Genomic DNA, 12,600 nt, shown 5'->3' on the forward strand with positions numbered 1-12,600 from the left:
GGAGGGGAGCAATGGAACGAGATGTTTGAGGTGGTTATGGTAGATAGGGTAAGAGCAAACAAGTACACGTTTGTTGACTCATATCTATGACCTAACGACTTTTTGGTAATTACTACAGAATTTGTTACTGGCCCCAAGGATATAATGATGATGGTTCTGATTTGTAGGGCATTTGGTTGTAAAATGGGTGGCCAAAGAAGAAGAAACAGGAGGACACAAGTAAAAAATGTAGGATTTGTGATTTCCTAATTGTACTTCTTACGGAATCGCAATTAGAAAATTACAATTTGTAATGTAAAAAACGTAAAAGTATTCAAAAGCAATTCCTAATGGGCTGCAAATCAACCTACCTCCTGAAAATGAATGAGGTACGTCGCAATTTGCGACCCATTAGAAATGACAGCCATCACAGGGATGGTGGCCTGCTCGAGTCAGCATACCAACATGTCTGTGATTGTTTTTTAATAAAGCAAAACATTCTTTTTTAAATGCGGCCGTTTTCTTTGAAGGAAAATGGGATGAGTTTAAAAAGAAAAAATGAAACTTTGAAGTGTCATTTTTTAAGAGTAGGCAGTGGTCCGTTGGGCCAATGCCTGCGCTTAAAAAAAATAAAAAATTTTTACAATCCCAAAGGGGAAAGTGTCCTGTGAAAACCCCTTCTCTTTTGCTAATGGTTACCACTAAAGTCAGTTAGTTAGTCAGTAAAAACCATGATAGTTTTGGGACTGTGATTTGGTTGCAAAAGATTCGTACGTGGCGCTGCAATTCGGTATTTGGAAGTGATGCCCTAAACACACCCCTTCGAAATACCAAATTGCTACACAAAATTGGGATTGATTATCAAGTTACCAAATCGCAATTTAGTATTTGAACTTATAAAAAACGCATTTTTTGTGATCTTAGAACTTTTTACCTAGACACAGAGATAAAGGCCTATCGTAATCAATAATTTTGAGGGTGGTGCAAAAAGGAACGTTTTGGATACACACACCCAAGAATTATAATGAAATAATTTGTTTATTGAAGAGCATAATTTCAAATTCAGTTTATCAGGACAACCCCAGGCAGGTCTGCCCCAACATTCCAAAACCCGCACAACATAGGGCTCCCCAACCAATTGAGACGTCTAAGTTGTTAGAACGTCTCCTAAACCATAGAGCACATGTACATATTACACAACACACCACCCTATCTAAAGAAAAAAACTCAAAACTTTAAAAGAAAAAAATTATTTTGAGTAAGAAAAGTTCCTAGATTGCAAAACATAAAAAAACACAAAACTTCAAAAGAAGGAAATTCTTTTCAGCAGGAAAGTTCCTGGATTGCAAAACATTCAAGTACAAATATAATCTTCTAATTTTGTAGGTGTGCTCTGAACACGAGACAGAGAGGCTTCCTTCTGAGGTTGAGCATTCATACCAACATTGGCTTCGAGTTCTGAAGCAGCTTTCACAAATTTTCCCCACATTCCTAGCTCAGTGTTGTGGCACTTTTTCACCTCCCTCACATTCCACCACTTTCCATCCTTCAACTTTGTCACACAACCTTTACTTTCACCTACTCTCATAGGCTTAGACCGCTTGGAACTCCCTTTCCTGACATGGGCACCAACACGCACTCCCATTGAATCTCCAACCACAGATTTTCTCTTTTATAACCCTTCATTGTGTTTGCATACATACTGGCACTTTTCCATTCTGCTTATCAACACCGTTTTGTCACATGCCTCACATGAGGTCCTTTCCAGTAAGGCATGAACAGCAGCAAAACATCCAATCCTCCCTTTTAATAGGAAAAAATGTGCTTCTCCTATCGTAGAATGGAGTGTGGTTCTGTAACTGCACAAAATGTTTCTTACCCCTTTTTCCCAGTTTAAACCTTCTCCTAAGGCCAACTGGATATTCTATTCCAACACTCTATTGAATCGTTCCATCAAACTATTTTCACGAGGATTATAAACTGCAGTCCTAAAGAGCTCAATTCCCTCTTTCTTGAGAAAAATACCAAAATCCTCACCAAGAAATTGCGGACCATTGTCCCATTCAATCACCTCCGTACAACCTTCTCTCCTGAATATCTCTTCGCAGAATAAAATTACATCAGCTATCGTCACCTCTTAAAGGAAATCAACCTTCGGCCACTTGAAGAATTAATCCACCAGTACAAGGCCAAATTTACTATTGGGACCTAGACATTCAAACGGGCCACAAATGTCAATAGCAACTTTCTCCTAAGCCCTACTAGGAAAAGTCACTGGGTCAATCGGTGTTTCTGAAACTTTATATGTCTTGTCACTACATATGCAAAGCACACAGTCATGGACAAATCTTTCGACCTGATTGTTCATTCCAGGCCACCAAAAATCATTATGAACCCTTCTTTTCATAGCGGATATTCCACTATGTCCTCATTGAAACAACAATATTAATCTTTGTTGTAAACCCACTGGCACCACCATACTGTCACGCCTTCTCACAATCCCCTTTACAACAGATAATTCATTCCACACAAGTAAAAAGTCACTTAAATTGGACTTTTCCCTTTGACTCACATTTCCAGTATCACCTAGTCTGGAAATAAATAATTGCATAGTTTCATCTTTTAACAAAGTTTCATTCCATTCACTTCCCCAGAGGGCAACCTTACAGATATCCCCAGTTAAGGCAACCATCCACTCTTTCACCTTTAGTTGGGTATTGTTACACAAGGACAATCAAGACAAACAGTCAGCTTTGATATTTTTTGCCTCAGGTACATATTTGACTGAAAATGTAAATTCTTGCAGGTGATATAGCCATTTGGGAATGCGTGAAATAGCCTTTCCAGACCCTTTTGTGGTGAACAAGTCAACCAATGGTCAATGGTCCGTACGTAAGTTGAAGCGAGCACCCCACACATATATTCTGAAATATTGTACCCCTCACCAACACACCAACGCCTCTTTTTCAATGGAGGAATATATACTTTTTCCCCCCTTTAATACATAATACAAACCCAACAACTCTCTCACTTCCCTTGTCCATCTGCATTAACATAGCACCATGCCCATATCCCAGGGGTCTTCAAACTGGGAAGCGGGCCTCCTAGGGGGGCTCCAAGTGATCCCAGGCAGGGCACCAGGCTCTGGGCAAACTAAGCATCATGCTGATAACAGGGCTTTGTTTAACCTAAAAAAATGAGCAGCAGTAAATCCCTGTGTGGGCCATTACTAATATGTTTTGTCATTTCTACCCAAGCTGGGAGTATTTGTCAAAAGAGAAGAGATTCCAAATACTCTTCAAAAACCCCACCCCACTTCTAATAATCACACTGTGGACACTTTTACTCATTAGTAAGGCCTGCCTGACCACAACAGTATGTTTGGTATAATATATTTGATTGCATTTTTGAAAAAGTAACATAACTTAACTGCAATGTTTAAATACTTCAAGACATAATTGAACATTGCCAATTTATTAGATTAATTGTGAAAAATTCGGAGGAGGGCCCCCAAAGATTTTTTTCTACTGGGGGGTGCTGCATTTAAAGGTTTGAAGATAACTGCCATATGCACTGGCATCAGTCACTACTATGGAAGCACCCTTAGGATCGAACGGCTTCAAAACACCAGCACTGACAATCGCTTTCTTCACTTCATCAAAAACCACCTGAAATTCATCAAACCATTCATATCTGGCTCCCTTCTTCATCAATGAACATAATGCATGCATTTTTTTTTAAAATGCACAACAAACTTTGAGTAATATTCTTCTAATCCTAAGAAGGATCTCAATTGTTCCTTGTCCCTTGATTCTGGTGCTTTCTCAATTGCTTCTATTAGTTTCAACTTGGGTTTAAGCCCACGCAAAGACAATGTGTGTCCCAGATACTCTACCTCCTCTTCCTCAAACCTACATTTGTCCACCCAACGGTCAACCCAGCTTGTTCCAACTTCTTCAGTACCTTTTCCAAAACCGAGTCAAGTTGTTTCTTATCAGAACCCTAAACCAAGATGTTGCGTTGGAAAAAAAAATTAGACAGTCCACTCCTCACACCCTGCACAACCCTCTGGAAAATCAAGGATGCAGAGGCCAAACCAAAATACATGTATACAAACTGAAATGCCCCTTTTGGTGTGATAAAAGATGTCATGTGCATAGAGTCTAAATGCAACCACACCTGGTGCTATGCACTGGAGAAGTGTAGTGTGGAAAAATATTTGGCTTCCCGCACATTCATCAACATCTCATTGATTTGGGGCTTGGGATGTCTGTCCACCAAAACATTCAGATCTCTCAGACTCCCATTAGGCTTCCTTGCCAAAACAATGGGACTGAGCCACTCTGAAGATTCCTTTTCAATACAATGCAGTTTTCAAATTTTTGCAAGCATCCCAACCTCTAGGCAAACAATTTGGGATACCTAGATTTACATTTTTCCACTGTTTTGCGAAGTGAGTAACACTTGCTTCAGAAGATTCAGGTCAAGCACAATTCCTAGTGCACATTGCTCCTTCCAGCCTAGCAGATTTTTGCCACCTTCTCTACTATGTACACCCTCCCAAAAACTCTGCAGTTTTTATACATTAAAACTGCACCAAAATAACCCATTAACTGGCAGTTTGACTGCACAGTACACTCATGGTTCCACATTGCAGTTTTCTACATTTTCCTAAGTGACACTGTTGATCAAGGTATACGGAGAACATGAATCCCCCACATGGGAATTCCAAATACATTCACCTCAATTACACATTTAGGTTGGTGGTACACCTCACATTGTTGACTCACACTCTCAATCAGGGTGTCAACATCACACATCACTAGAACCTTCACTGCATCACTGTCTGGGGTGCCAATTTACTCTACTTTGCGTCTTTGTTCATCCTTAACTCAATGCACTTTAGACTTGTCACCAAAATGTTTTCAATTTGCCCTATACACTCTGGAAAAATGTCCCAACTTTTTAAATTTGTAACATCTAGCCTTAGCAGCGGGACATGAGTTGGACTCTGCTAAGTTTCTCATACTAGGACATCTATAACATTGTTCTTCAATTATGGTGGTTTGTGAATCTTTGAAACCATTGTAGCACTCATCTTTATCCTTTTCTTAGAGCACACACACATTTCTCTCTATTTGTTCTAATACTTTCTTGTTCACCGTTTTACTCTTTTATATAACAAGATGTATTTTCAATATGTTTTGCTACACTAATTGTTTTTTCTAGAGAATGATCTTTCATCCTCAATAACATCTCCTGGATCTTCATGTTACAACTTCTACTCATCATTTGATCTCTAATGGTTTCTTTCTTTAGGTAAATCCCTACATTTACATGAAGCTGATAACATTATAAGAACTGCCACATACTGCTCTATGGTCTTTTCCAGTAATTGAACACAAGAGAAAAATTTGTGTCTTTCAATAACTACGCTTTTTCTCTTCCCATAATTTTCCTCCAAACACTCATACCTTTTGTGTACTTGTTCCCAGACCCTTCATCAGCTTTAGGCTCCTCAGCATTCTAATTATTTTCAGTAATAGGTACAGGTACCGTTTTTAGAACCCTCCTATTCATAACTCCAAGGTTATGGCCAACTTTCTTTTCACCAGATACACACCCCCTCCTCTGGCCTCAAGATATGTTTCAAACACTTCTCTCCAGAATTAGTGAAAAATAGTGAAGGCCCTAGGGAAGGGCCAAACCATATACTTAGAAAGTGGGATGCAAAGTGAAGTCCCCTATCCAATGATATGGAGTTGTTAGAGAGGAAATGGAAGAACTAGGAACCCCAAGAGGTGAGTACCTGAGTGACACCCAATGACTAGGAGAGCAGAGGTAAGAGCAGTGGTCTTCCCCAGGACTAACAAGCGGACTTAGAAAAAGGATTGTGCAAGAACAGGACCAGTCAAGAAGAAACCAACGGTGGATTCCATTAAAAGCTGTCCTGAAAAGGAAAGGGAGAGAGTCCAGTCCACAGTAGAGTGCCCAGTGGGGGCAGGAGCTACTTCCCACCCTTCTGTGGATGAAGATCTGAGTCGACAGGGGAAGAAGACCAGCTGTGGAGCCTAGGAGCTGAAGAGGAGTCTTTGGAGCACTGCAGGTGGTATCCCACGTTGGTCACCGAGTCGCAGTAGGTCCGTGGTGCAGAAGAACCACCAACAAGCCTTGGCAAATGCAAGAGGAGCAAAAAAAGAGTTGCATGGCTGAAGAGACCCCTGGAGGGGAGTCCGGGCTGACCTTCAGCAGGTAGGAGAGCCAACAGAAGCAGTCACAGCCCCCACAGGCAACCCACTGGCAGCAGGCACAGTAATTTGCAGTGAGGCCCAATCAGCACACCTGGAGAGGAGTCACACGTCACTGGAGCAGCAGAAAGGAGATTGGGCTTGGCAGGATGAAGTGCTGGAGTCTGGGACTACTTGGAGCCTGAAGATCCCTTCAAGTAGGAGGCAGCAAGCCTTGGTAGTTGCAAGAGGCGCGGTGCACGGGGGAACTGTTCTGCAAGGATAGGCAAGGGCTTACAGTCTCTCAAGTTGGACAGCAGACAGAGAGGACCAACGGGACCACTCCAGATTACCACCTGTGATGCAGGATCCATGCAGTTCCAGACGAGAACAGATCCATGTAGCTGGATGCTGTTGCTAGAGGTGCCAGCAGTTGCCAGGGAGTGACTCCTTCACTCCAAGGGAGATTCCTTTTGCTTCTTGGTGCAGACTGAAGTCTTGCCAACCTCAGAGGATGTGCAGCCGGGGAAATGTTGCAGTTGCTGGAAGGAGCCGGAAAAATTATGTTGCAAAGCAAAGTTGTTGCTGGAATTGCAGTCTTTTAGGGTCCTGAAGAGTTTAGTTGCAGTTCGAGTGGTCAGAAGTGGAAGTGAATGATGCAGAGGAGTCCTGGTGGAGTCTTGCACATCGAATCTGGGGTCTCACCCTCAAGGGAGTCCCTAAATAGCCCTAAAAGGAGGTTTGGTACATTGAAGGTGACTACCTATCGGGAGGCGTCTCTGACGTCACCTAGCTAACATGGCCACTCAGATGCTCCCAGGGGCCTATGCGCATCTTGGTTTCAAGGTGGCAGAATTGAGCGCCCATCTGGAGGAGCTCTGGGCACCACCCCTGGGGTGATGATGGGCAGGGGAGTGGTCACTCCCCTCTCCTTTGTCCAGTTTCGTGCCGGAGCAGGGACTGGGGGTCCCTGGACTGGTGCAAACTTGTTTATGCAAGGAGAGCACAAAATGGGTCCTTCAAAGCAAACCGGTGGCTTGGGGAGGTTACCCCTCCCAAGCCTTGTAATACCTATTTCCAAGGGAGAGGGTGTTGCCTTCCTCTCCCACAGGAAATCCTTTGTTGTGCCTTCCTCTGACTCAGCTGGTCAAGCAGCAGGTGGGCAAAAACCTCTCTGAGGGGTGGCAGCAGCACGGTCTGCCTGGAAAACCCTAGAAGACAGTAAGGAGAAATTCTGGGGTGTCCTCTAAGGAGCCCCAAGAGTGCATGGAATCATACAACCAATACTGGCAACAGTACTGTAGTATGATTCCGACATGTTTGATACCAAACATGCCCATGTTTGGAGTTACCATTATGTAGCTGGACACAGGTCCAATACACGGGTAAAATGGTTTCTCTGCATGTACGAAGTCCAGTGTAATGGAACTGGATTTCGTAGGGGCACCTCTGCTCATGCAGGGGTGCCCTCACACACAGGGACTGGCACCCTGCCCTCTGGGCTTAGAGAGCCTACCATAGGGGTGACTTACAGTGACCTGTGGTGAAAGGGTGCATGCACCTTTTCACACAAGCTGCAATGACAGGCCTGCAGACACATTTTGCAGGTGCTCCCATCGGTGGCACAATACATGCTGCAGCCCATGGGGATCCCCTGGTGCCCCATTGCCCTGGGCACTTAAGTACCATATACTAGGAACTTAGGAGGGGGCACCAGTATGTGGAGTACACAAAAGTCCTAGGCAACCAAATTTAGAGGGAGAGAACACAATCATTGGGGTCCTCGTTAGCAGGATACCAGTGAAAGCAGTCTAAGCAAACTGATAGCAGGCAAAAAGAAGGGATAACCATGTCAAAAAAAGAGACTTTCCTACAGACAAGAAGCTCCACCTATTCATAACGTGCTGCCACACCCTGGTGTTTCATTTCCTTTGTCAATGCCAGCCTTCCCAGATGCGGCAAGTTCTTCCTGCTGAGTCTCCCACTGTGCACAGGTACAAAACATGTGGGTGGCATTTCCTCACCACGCTTAACACTATGCGCCTGCATTCTTCTTTGCCGGCGCACAGTGCTCAATGCTGCACACAACAGCTCAGCTGTAAATATGCTTCCAACAGTCACGTGCCCTCTCAGCCGCTCAGTCACATGCAGCTGCCGCATTCTGCTCGATCACACGTGGCCATCACTCCCAGCTACCAAGTAATAGCCAAAGATGTCCCCGAACGGTCCTGTCTCCTCTTCACCCAAAAGCCCCAAACTGCTCACATACCAAGCCTTAATTCTCCAGGCTCTGCGACATGTCACTCTGGCAATATATATTCCTGTCCGTCACTGCCCATCACTGATGCTGCAACCATTGTCTACAGTAAAGACAAACATATGGTGTTGCCAGCTCTGCACGATGATCGTCCTCTTCCCTATGCTGCTGATCCCATCCTTGTTGCCAGTTTTGGATCCACATACACAAGAATTATAATGAAAGCACTTGTTTATTGAACAGCATATGGTCAAATCCAGTTCATCAGTACAACCCCGGGCAAGTCTGCCCCAACATTCCAGAACCTGCACAACATAGAACCCCTCAACCCAGTGAGACTTCTAAGTTGCCAGAAAGTCTCCTAAACCATAGAGCACATATGTACATAATACACAACAAAATTCAGTGACGTATTTTAAACCACTCCACCTCCCAACGCAGAGTGCAGGAATATTAATCTGTAATAATGTCCAAGAGTATTTTTTTCAACCACAGGAGCTGCATTTCTTCACAGCCTCTACCAGACGAGGTCCAGGGTACACTGCCATATCATTAACACCCATTGAAAAGAGTGTGTCATATAGCAGTATGAAGCACTAGCACATAACAATGATACCTCTCGAACCAACCCAGATTTGAGCATGTTCCTGTCCTTACGTCCTGTCCTGGTGCTAGTGATTCACTGTCCCAAGGTCTGTGTCCTCCTGCCCTAACATGCCTCTCTTTGTCCCAATATCTTCTACTCACTGTAGGAAAGTACCCCTTTATGTATGGTCACCCACCCTTTTTTGCCCCACTGTTGTTGTGTATGACTCTGTTAGTGCACTGCAAGCCTGCTAAACTGGCCCCAGTGCCCGTGCTATCTCCCTAAATTGATCTGTCAATTTGGTAATTCCCTGATTTGCAAGGACTTTACTCCCTTATAATCCCCTAGTAAATGCAACCCAGGGCATAGGTGGTAAAGAGGTCCCAGGCCTGCAGCACAAGTGTGTACCACCATGAGTGACTCTCACAGATTGCTGATGGCAGGTCTACCATTGAAAACTACTCAAGTTTGACTGTTCACCATGAGAGGCACAGCCCATGCCCTGACTTCCATATATGTCAGACACCTCTAAGAAAGGTCTCTGCAGCTCAGGAGGCCGAGTGCATTATATTTAAGGTGCAGGCAGGTAATCACATGCTTATATGTCTCTATTGTGTCCTTTTCATTAAAATATACTATAAGTGCTGGTCAGTCCTTAGAACAACATGGGACTTAGGCCAGGACAGTCGCGGGTTGCTAGCTCCATTATGGTACCACCTAGATATGTCAAATTTGGTGTCAAACAACATGCTTTTTCACCCCCAACATGAATATGGTGTGGAGGGACAGTTGGTATGCACCCAAGTGGCACACTAGAGGTTGCCCACCTGTTTGCACACCTTCTTTGTGCTCTGGCCAGTCAGCCCACGCTTTTTCCAGTGCGTGCAGCTACCAAGACTGGTTTGTGGCATCCTGCTAAGTAGTGTGGACTCTCCCAGGAGTAAGAGACAAAGGCTAAGGCAGGAAGGAGGTCACACCTCCCATCCCCAGCTGGGCTAATGAATAGGCACATCAGGGCAGTGAGTCCTCCCTCTGCCCCCAGGCACATTTGGTTGTGGTCAGGTAAGAAATTAAATATGCAGGACAATACATCCTCCCAGCAGGCTGACCAGACCTCTAGGGTGAGCAGAGGTCTGTGCACCAAATTTTGATTTCAGTCAATCAATCAGGAATTTGTAAAGTGCACTACTAACCCGTGAGGGTCTCAAGGCGCTGAGGTAGGGGGGAGGTGCTGCTACTGTTTGAACAGCTAGGTCTTGAGAAGCCTCCTGAAGGTGAGGAGGTCTTTGGTCTGACGCAGGTGGGTGGGAAGAGTGTGTTCCACGTCTTGGCAGCGAGGTGCGAGAATGATCTGCCGCAAATTGTAGTTCTGTGGATAAGTGGGACAGTTGCGAGGGCAAGGTTGGCGGAGCGGCAATGCCGGGTCATGGTGTAGAAGGAGAGTTGTCTGTTGAGATATTCTGGTGCGGTGTTGTGCAGTGCTTTGTGAGCAAGGATGAGGAGTTTGAAGGTGATTCTCTTGTTGACTGGAGCCAGTGCAGGTCTCTCAGATGGCCTGTGATGTGGCAGTGGCGGGGATGTCCAGAATGAGGCGTACGGAGGCGTTCTGGATATGTTGCAGACTCTTCTGGAGTTTGGCCGTGGTTCCTGCGTATAGGGCATTGCCATATTCCAGTTTGCTGCGTACGAGGGCTTGAGTGACTTCTTGTTTCGGTGGGGATCCATTTGTAGATCTTTCGGAGTATGAGGAGTGTGTTGAAGCAGGAGGAGGAGATGGTGTTGACTTGCTGGGCCATAGATAATTAGGAGTCCAAGGTGAACCCTAGGTTGCGTGCGTGGTCAGTGGGTGTCGTAGTGGATCCAAGAGTGGCAGGCCACCAGGAGTCATCCCATGCGGATGGTGTGGAGCCGAAGATGAGGACGTCCGTCTTGTTGGAATCGAGTTTGAGGCTGCTGTTCTTCATTCGGCAATGGCCTTCATTCCTTCTTGGAGGTTGGTCTTGGTGGAGTCGGTGAGGGAGAGGATCAGCTGGGTGCCATTGGCGTATGAGATGATGTTGAGGTTGTGGGATTGGGTGATGTTAGCGAGCGGGGCCCTGTAGATGCTGAAGAGAGTCGGGCTGAGGGACGAAACCTGGGGTACGCCGCAGATGATTTTGGTGGTTTCAAAGCGGAATGGGGGGAGGTGGACTCTCTGGGTTCTGCTGGTGAGAAAGGAGGTCACCCAGTCCAGGGCTCTGTCATGGATTCCTGCATTGCTGAGGCGTGTGCGTAGGGTGTGGTGGCAGACGGTGTTGAAAGCGGATGAGGGCCGTGGTTTTGCAGCTGTCCATTATGGTTCTGATGTAATCGGTGGTGGCAATGAGGGCAGTTTCGGTACTGTGGTTGCTGCTGAATCTGGATTGGGAAAGGTCCAGGGTGCTGTTCTTCTCGAGGAAGCGGTTTATTTGTCTGTTGACATCCTCCTCGATGACTTTTGCCGGGAAGGGGAGCAGGGAGATAGGCCGGAAGTTCTTGAGGTCCTTTGGGTCCGTTCAGCCATCTTAGGTGTGGCAGAATGGAGGGTTCTGGGTGGCAAAAGGTTAGTCTTGACACACCCCTAGCTCCCCTAAATACAGTGTTAAAAGGACACCCCTGACACCAGAACCTCAGATCTGATCGACCAACTTTGAAGAAGGACCAAGAGGAGCCCTGTCTCACCGACAACTGGACTTTGCCCACTGCAACAAAGCAAAAGAGGGATACTTTTTCCCTAAGGCAACAGACTGGGATCTGCGTGAATGATCCTTGGCTGAAACTTGACACTCCTGACAAGAGGGAACCCTGTGGAAGCCAAAAGCACCCCCAGTTTCCCTTTGACTAGTGACACTAGTCTGCTGCAAACTGCAGGTAAAAACACTTGCAGGATATTCTGGGAATTGTAGTCTTGTCTGCCCAAAATTTCAGGCTGTTACGTTGCTCCCCCAGACCCTGTGAAGTCCCAAAGCTTCTCTGCACCTTTACCGCTGCAAGGCTTGTTGGTTGCCTGTCCAGTAACTGACCCCCACACTCTATGCTGCAACTGCAGGGCACATTGTGCATCCTGCATCCAACATCTGCAACCCAGCCCCAGCTGAGATTTGCATCCCTTTGTGAGCACTATTGTGTACGCAATAAAATCAGCACCACTGCGAGTCCCGGTCAGCATGATGTGCACCCAGGACAACTCTGCACCGGACACCATGGGCTAGGTAAAACTGACCTTTCTGTTGTGATCTGGTCCTAGTAATTGCACAACCGAAGCCCTCCAAGGGTTCCACAAAACTCGTTCTTTTAAGTACTGTTTTGCAACCAGTGGTGTTTCTCCGTAGAGTACAATAAATCCAGGATTTGTAAAACGCCAAATCACCTGTAAGGGTCTCAAGGTGCTGAATTGTAGGGAAGGGGATATTAAGTGATTTGCCCAGAATCACAGGATATTGAGCTGACACCCAGACTCGAACCTGGTTCCTCCAACTCCGAAGTTAGCAGCTCGGCCATTACACCACACTCTCTCCCTAGTGTAACATTTA

This window comes from Pleurodeles waltl, chromosome 1_2 (assembly GCF_031143425.1).
Source record: "Pleurodeles waltl isolate 20211129_DDA chromosome 1_2, aPleWal1.hap1.20221129, whole genome shotgun sequence".
NCBI classification, from domain to species: Eukaryota; Metazoa; Chordata; class Amphibia; order Caudata; family Salamandridae; genus Pleurodeles; species Pleurodeles waltl.